This window comes from Medicago sativa, chromosome 1 (genome assembly GCF_051527215.1).
Source record: "Medicago sativa cultivar Bolivia chromosome 1, Bolivia_mono, whole genome shotgun sequence".
NCBI classification, from domain to species: Eukaryota; Viridiplantae; Streptophyta; class Magnoliopsida; order Fabales; family Fabaceae; genus Medicago; species Medicago sativa.
In genome coordinates, this window is record NC_140749.1 from 92294254 (window position 1) to 92302165 (window position 7912).

At 33.3% G+C, this 7912-nt stretch overlaps 1 long non-coding RNA gene across 1 annotated transcript; it reads right to left on the reverse strand.

Moving 5' to 3' along the window:
• Positions 1–1530: 1530 nt before the first annotated feature.
• On the reverse strand, positions 1531–7518 carry LOC146959184 (uncharacterized). The gene is made up of 8 exons (XR_015024833.1): positions 7108–7518; positions 6846–6948; positions 6602–6755; positions 6267–6511; positions 6020–6178; positions 3283–3618; positions 2456–2641; positions 1531–2172 (listed from the first exon to the last, which is right to left on the reverse strand). It is a non-coding gene; the product is annotated as an uncharacterized LOC146959184 (long non-coding RNA).
• Positions 7519–7912: the final 394 nt, after the last annotated feature.

The window sequence follows — 7912 nt, forward strand, 5'->3', positions numbered from 1 at the left end:
ATGAATGTTCAAATTAGAGTAGTTTATGCAAATTTAAACTCATATTGATGTCATGATATAATGCATTGGGTGGCATTTGCTTTATTCATGCTTGCAATTTGATTACTTTTCTTGTTTTCTAAAATCTGCATTGATGTCGTTTAACTTAGATTGCTAATGGAGCAACATTCTGCCTTGTTTGTTTTGGAAAAGATGTGGTTGGCTTGGTTCATGATAATATCAAAATTCTAATAGTAAGCTAATTCAAAAGCTTGCTTAAATAGATTACACTCAAATATATTGTGAAGAAAAAAATATTTGATTGTGTCAACACACTTTGACCTCAACAATCAGCTTGTTCCTGGCAACAATATGTTATATTCTATCTTACTTGTTTTGCTCCAAGAAAAAAAAATTCTTTGTTGACAACATGTGGCTTATATATAGTGTGGTTTCTAAATGTTTGTGAACTAAAATTTATTTGTTTATTATATATATATATATATATATATATATATATATATATATATATATATATGATAAAATATATTTTGAAAATGTAAAATAAGTAACCAAAGGAAACTTGAAATTTGAGCATTGTAGAAGTGAAGAGAAAGTAGCAGATTTATTGACAAAGGCCATTTCCCCTGAAGTTTTGTAATATTTTTTTAAGACAAGATGCTTCCTCCTTTGCATTTATATAAACAGTGATACATAATCAATGTGTTAAAGGGAAACATGAGATGTGGAATCATCAGCTGGGTGACAAAATATGTTAAAAAACCAATTGGAATCAGCCTCATCAGAATAACCATTTTAATTTCTGTTCTTTATGTCAAAAATGGTATGTCCAAAGCTAGCATCTCTGAATGCTAAGTACTCTGGTTGTGGTTCTGTCATGTTGGTTTCTATGCTTTTGCTTACTTAACAAAACAAAGATGCCGTTACATAATCATATCTGTGCCAGCTATTTGGTTACTTAGCATGTCATGTTGGTTTCTATGCTAACAATTTAGAGTTGTGCTTCAACTATTCATCACACTACTTCTTCTGCTTGTTGGGCATGCCATTACATTACATAATAATGTTGATCACTCCAGTAACACACTGTGTTCACCCTGGTTCATCTTTAGTCAATAGTCACACACGATACGATCGCTGTTTTGCCAACAAGATCACCTTGTGTTATAGAAGGAACAATAAACACATCGCTGTCAAGAGACATATTAACGCCCTTTTCGTCTTTTCTAACAAAAGTACTAGTTATGCCTCCATTACACACAAACACCAAATTCAAAACCAAAGCTAGTAGTGGTAATAAAAAAACTTGGAAATGATAATCCTCCGAAAAGAAAGATTTTTTTCAATCTCAGAGACCCTAATAGTATGAATAATAATAATATGAATGGAATTGTCAGCGTGTCTGCGAAGGAACAATTATCGGACCGGCCCTGGTTGTGTGAATGCGTGGCTGACCCGTCGAAATGTTATATTTTTGCCAATAGAAGCACTAAAAATTAAAATTCAGATTTGAAGTAAAAAACAAATGTGTTGGTAACGAAAAGAGCCGTCAAAATTCAAACGAGTGATCACTTTCTCAGTAGAATACAGTTTTCACCATCAATACTCCTTCGATAAAATAAATTTCCACTAAACCGGTATCCAATAGTGAGCGAAAATAAAATAAGATATAGTACAAAATGAATTGGAAAGGAATAACATTGATAAAATTGTCAATGGTTATTTATCTTCTTTTTTTCCCCAATGCATAACTCGTCAAATGATCAAAAGTACAACTAATCGATGTAATATATGAAGCATAACAATTGATTCCAAATAGCAGCTTTCTTCTATATCTTTCCCCTATATCACCATACTTGTCAAAGATGGATTGCAGGACGGGAGCAAAGCTTTCCTTCAAATGGTATCTTCCAACTGGAACATGCGTCTCGGAAACCACAAAGTCACTCCGCTCTCCATCATCAGTGTCCTCATTATCCCAGAGAACATCAGAATAACATAAGTCCTTGGATCCACCTGTTGAAGTAGTTAGACCTTATCCAGTGTCATCAAAACATGTTATTGGATTGGAACAACTTTGGTTGAAGAGTTTTTGTTGCCTGCTAGCTTGGTCTGTATCGGGCTGGCTAGATTCTCGGAACCATTCTTTGGTTGGACTTTGTCATTGACAGGCTGCCAAAGAAACAAGGGCAATAGATAAGTCAATATGATATTGAGAAGGTTGGTTATATATTAGATAACTAACCTGATACAATTTAACTAGATTACCAAATTATTGATAAATTGATTAATAATAAATACAGGAGACTATATTTATACTGTATTTATACACGAGTCCATATTAAAATGAAAAAGATAACAAGGAAATTAACTCTGTTATAGAAAGATTAACAAACACTTTAACTAGCTATATTTTCTTCTAAAGAGCGTGTGAGAAAAGAGAGCTGAGTATTACCTTGACATCTAGGGTATGCAGACCGCCGGAAGCTGGTACTATCTCATTTCTTTTTGGCTCCAACTTGTTCTTTTCATAATATTTGATATTGGTGATGCAGCATCAACGAGAAAAATAGCTCCAATTTTCGAGGCCAGAACATTGTCAAGAAACGAGAATTCAGGATTAGAACCTCGCTTCTTTTTCCTGTAATATGGCAGCAAAAATTCGGAAGATCGTAGTCAGAAGATACACATTCATGAATGAACATTCTTTGAGATAAACATTTTATTCCTAACTTAAACAAAAACAAAAACCAGTTTACAGTGATTAAGGAGAAGTTAGATCAGTGATTTGAACATGTATGGGAACTCATTGTTTAGAAGAATCATAAGTTATTGTCAAATCAATTGACTTTTCTTTTTTAAGTGTTATGGCTCCAAGTATTTGTAACTTGACAAACTCATTTACTTGTATGAACTTACGGATGAATAAAAAATTATTTCATCAAAGAATATTAATATATTATCATTAAGTGATCAGACAGAATCATAATGTCACTGCAGTTTATATCAATTGAACAAAAGCTGATGAAAACTGTATTGTATCAAATAAAACATGTCGAAACCGTTATAAATGAAATTATCAATTTGGAGAGTTTACACTTTAATTCAATTACAAGATTGGGAGAAAGGGAGGCTTGTTGTAAAAGGTATTAATGCCTGGAGAAGCATGTAGTCAGCAACAATAATAAATCCACAATTAGTATATTACACAGTGCACATATATGTTTAATAAAATAGATAATGAGGCAAACTCTGCATATGTAAGATGTTTCAGTAAGGTACCTTATTATAATAATTTGACAGTGGACATATGGCTTGAGTTGGTTAATCAAGGAAATCACAGTTGTATAAAAAACGTATCTTTGTGATCGACCAAAGGAAGCATGTGGCATGTGGCGAAGAAATAAAACTAGATAGTTTCACAGCTTCCAACTCAGAACCCTTTTTGTAATCAAGGGTGTTTCCCCAGTGTGTTACTACCAACTCTATCAACATCAATGCAAGGCATACTAGCAAAATCCTTTGCCTTTGTTTCCCAGCGTGTTACCACCAACTCCGTCAACATCAATGTAAGGAATACTAGCAAAATCCTTGCTTTGACCTTGTCTACAGAGAAAACTCACTATAAGAAAGCAATGAAATTCCGAGGCACGAAACTCCTTGGAAATCGTCCATAACTCCTCGGAATGCCAACTTTTTCCGAGGAACTCAAGTCCTGGAAAAATAGTTGGTTGCAATCCAATTACCGAGGAAATTTCCGAGGAACTTTTATTTCCGAGGAAAAATGTCCTCGGAATAATGATTTGACAACTGAAACTCAGACTGACGCGGCTGCTAAGGCTGACAGAAAAGTGACTAGCATTTCCGAGGAACTTTGTCCTCGGAATGTATTTTATTTAAAAAAATATTTAAAATTATAATTATTTTCCTGTGGTTCAAAATTAAATTTCAAAAATGCGCCAATTTTTAAATTTCAAATTTCTAAAAAATGGCCAAATATTTTTAAATTTCAAATTTAAAAAAAGCTCCAATTTTTGAATTCACTTTCATCCTTTCCTCTTTCATCCAATAATCCTCTTTCATCCTTCCATTCCGATACTTGTCATCAATAACGTTGAATTCGCTCCACTTTGAAGTTGTTATCTATATTTCAAAGAGGACTCGTGTTAGACAAGAGTGAAAAACCAAAACACATAAACAAAACAAAGACACAAAAGAAAAGTAAATCCTCTTTTATCTAGAACAAAGAAAACGGAATGAAGTAAATCATTTTTCCTAAACTACAGTTCGGTGGTTTTATACCCAGATTGGTATCAGTTCCATTCGGTGGTTTTAAACAAAATTACCTTGTACATAAAAAATCATATAGCCAAAATCCTCATTAGCTATTTATTCAAAAAGAATTTATCTCTAGCTATCTATGGCACACAGAACCTATGTACTTAGATGGGTTTAACCCCAAATCTTAATAAGCTTGATAAGAAGGGTACAACCAGATTCACGTTTTCAACCAAACAAAACCCAAATTACTAGCTTGAAATAACTCCAAAACCATAAAAAGTGTACAATGGGATTCAGAACCTTTAGAAGAAAAGAGGAATACAATTAAAAAAAAATCCCCAAATCTAAAGGAGAAAAAATTAGTAAACAAAGGATTGAGCAAGATTGAACTCACTTGAGATGAACGATTGACTCAGCATATGAGATGAACAAAGCTTCCGAACAACGATTGAGAAACCCTTCTGAAGAAGAAAATGAAATGAACAACACAGGAAAACGATTGAGTAAGAATGGCTAATGAGATGAGTACAGCTTGAGATTGAGATGAGAACGGTGGATGATTCTAGATTCTAAAATGAAAACTGGTGTGATGAAGATACAAGCTTGAAAGTGGGTTGATGCGATTCTAAGATGAGAACGGTGAGATAGGAATGGTGTTTCCTCATGTTTCTTCTTCCCAAACACAAATGGGTCTTTCTTCTTTCTTTCTTTCTTTTTTATATTTTTTACTGTAAATTTATACTAAATAAAATTAAATGGTTTTTCTTTCAATTGAGCGGAATTTGGGAAAGATGGAGGGATTTTCTAAAATTTAATAATAACAACATACATTCCGAGGAACTTTTTCCTCGGAATTTAATCTAGAAAGGCGTGTCAACTGATTTTGAAGCAGGGTGGGTAGAGATTCCTGACATGTGCATACCGAGGAAAAAGTTCCTCGGAATTAGCTCTGTTTAACGAGAAACAATGGTTCCTCGGAATTTATTGGTCGGAATTACCTTTGTTTCTTGTAGTGACTGTAAACATATTAAGTGAGTTGACTTACAGAAAAATATTTATCATGGAAACCATAACAGAATTAAAATGTTAATTTTTTATTAGAGAGAAAAACAAGCATGGGGATTAATTTATAAGAATCTATAAAAACAACTACACAAGAAGATTGAAGATGATTTTCTTATAGATTACATGATTTAGAAGACGATATCGCTGAAAAATTTAACTCAAATACTACAATGATGATTTTAAGGAGTAAATTTTAGTTATTTTTAGATTTTTTGACATTATTAAATTTGGATGTATCTTATCATTTCTTAAGTTTCACACACACACACACACACACACACACACATATATATATATGTGTGTGTGTGTGTGTGTGTGTGTGTGTGTGTGTGTGGATGATTGAAATATTTGAGTTGGATGACTGATGGATGAACATGGATGTATAAAATATTTGAGTACCGTTTTTTTTTTTTTTAGTACTGTTAGTTATACAAAGTTTGAAAAATCATTGAACATGAAAAACCAAAAATAAGATACAAAAATATGCATGAACAACCGATCCAAACTGAATCGTTACAATTTACACCCTAGTCATCTAACATGTCCCCTCATCCCAAAATTGAAACACCAATCACACCCTGCTCAACAATTGGATCGCTTGTATATAGTTGAATTAACAAATCTTGTCCGAAAAGAAAAATATCCAAAGCAATAGAGAAACCTATATACTTACAATGGAATTGACATGCCCACTGCTGGTTGAGGCATGAATTGTTGATTAATCAAGGAAATTACACTCGTTAATATAATAAGGAAAAAGTAACTTGTAATCAACGGAATAAAGCATATGATAGATGACGCAACCATCCTCGACGCTGCATCAAGTTGTTTCCTGAAAGTGGAGATTGAAGAATGAGATTTAGCAGATCAGGTGCAAACAAAAAATAACAAACGCAGCAAAGGAACGAATATGCATATACCTGTAGTTAAAACAAACTAACAGCACCATTTGTTTACATATTATATATGAGGCGGCAAGCTTAGAAACTAGGTTAGGTTTATCTCTCAACTCTAATATTACATCCGAGAGAGAGTGTTATATATATCATACCAAACTCCCGAATGATATCCTCACACGACTTTCCAAAAAATTCAGCGGCAACACGATCAAGCAACGTAAAAGTCACTATCAGTCTCATCAGTAACACGAACATCTATCTTGAACCTACATGTAGAAGGATAAAAAAAAACAATTATAATTGTCCTAATATTGTTGATAAGATATACAGATAATTAAGATCTCTCTTCTACTGACCTCGGATCCACTTCCAACACATGTTTGCAGCACTTGCAATAATACATACCACCGTTCGGAATGACCCTTTTATGGCACGCACAAGCAACACGTACCACCAATCAGGAACATTCTCCATCAGTGCAACAGATTCATAAACAACGTACATGCAATCCTGAAACAAAGATCCCATGTTAATGTTAGTAATAAGAAAATGTTAGACAGGGAAATAATTTAGCCACTCGACTAATATTTAAATATTTACCTCATCAGAATTAACCAAATGTGAAATAGAACGTACAGATGTAAAGGAAAACCAACTGTCTATTTCAAGCATTCTCTTTGATTTAAGAGACAGAGCAAGTGACCTTCATGGAAATTATTTTTTGTAAGTGAAAACATTTATCCAATGTTTTAAATCAAAGAGAAATATTCTCTTTGATTTAAATATTTCTTTCAGTTGACTTAAAGAAACACATTTATCATGGAAACCACAACAGAATCATAACTCATCCAGGAGAACTTACATGACAAAATAAAAGCATTATGGCAATGCAAAATATGAGATTATGACTTCATTTCCAGCCGCCGCCGCAGTGCCCTGTCGTGGTATTGTCACAAAAGAATTTTCCTTTGGTTTTCCCCACACTTAGTTTTTTTTTTTTTCGGTTCCGTCTCTGAGCATGGGGATTGATTTATAAGAATCTATAAAAACAAGGCTACATAAGCAGATTGAAGATGATTTTCTCATAGATTACATGATTTAGAATATGATATTGCTGAAATTACATTGGAATTGACATATGACCACGGTCCTTTCAAACGTGAGCAGTAGATTAATCAAGGAAATTACACTCGATGAAATAATAAGGAAAATATAACAAATAATCAACCAAATAAAGCACATGGTAGATGACGCAACCATCCTCAACATTGCATCAAGTTGTACACTGAAAATGGAGATTGCAGAATGAGATTCAGCATGGATTAGAAGAAGAAAGACAAATAAAAAATAACGAATGCAATATATGAGATATACATATACCCGTAGTTAAAACAAACCAACGGCACCATTTGTCTACGTTGAATAAACATGAATCTTTGCGAAAGGTAATTAAGGAGCATAAGGTATCTATCCTTTCACATATTATATCTGTGGCGGCAAGCTAAGAAACTAGGTTAGGTCTATTTCTCAACCCTAATATTATATCTGAGAGAGTGTGTTTTATATATATATATAGAGAGAGAGGATCCGTTGACACCAGATGTCAACAAATTCGTTGACGTCAAATCTCAACCGTTGATTTTATTTGATTAAAGGCTAATTACAAT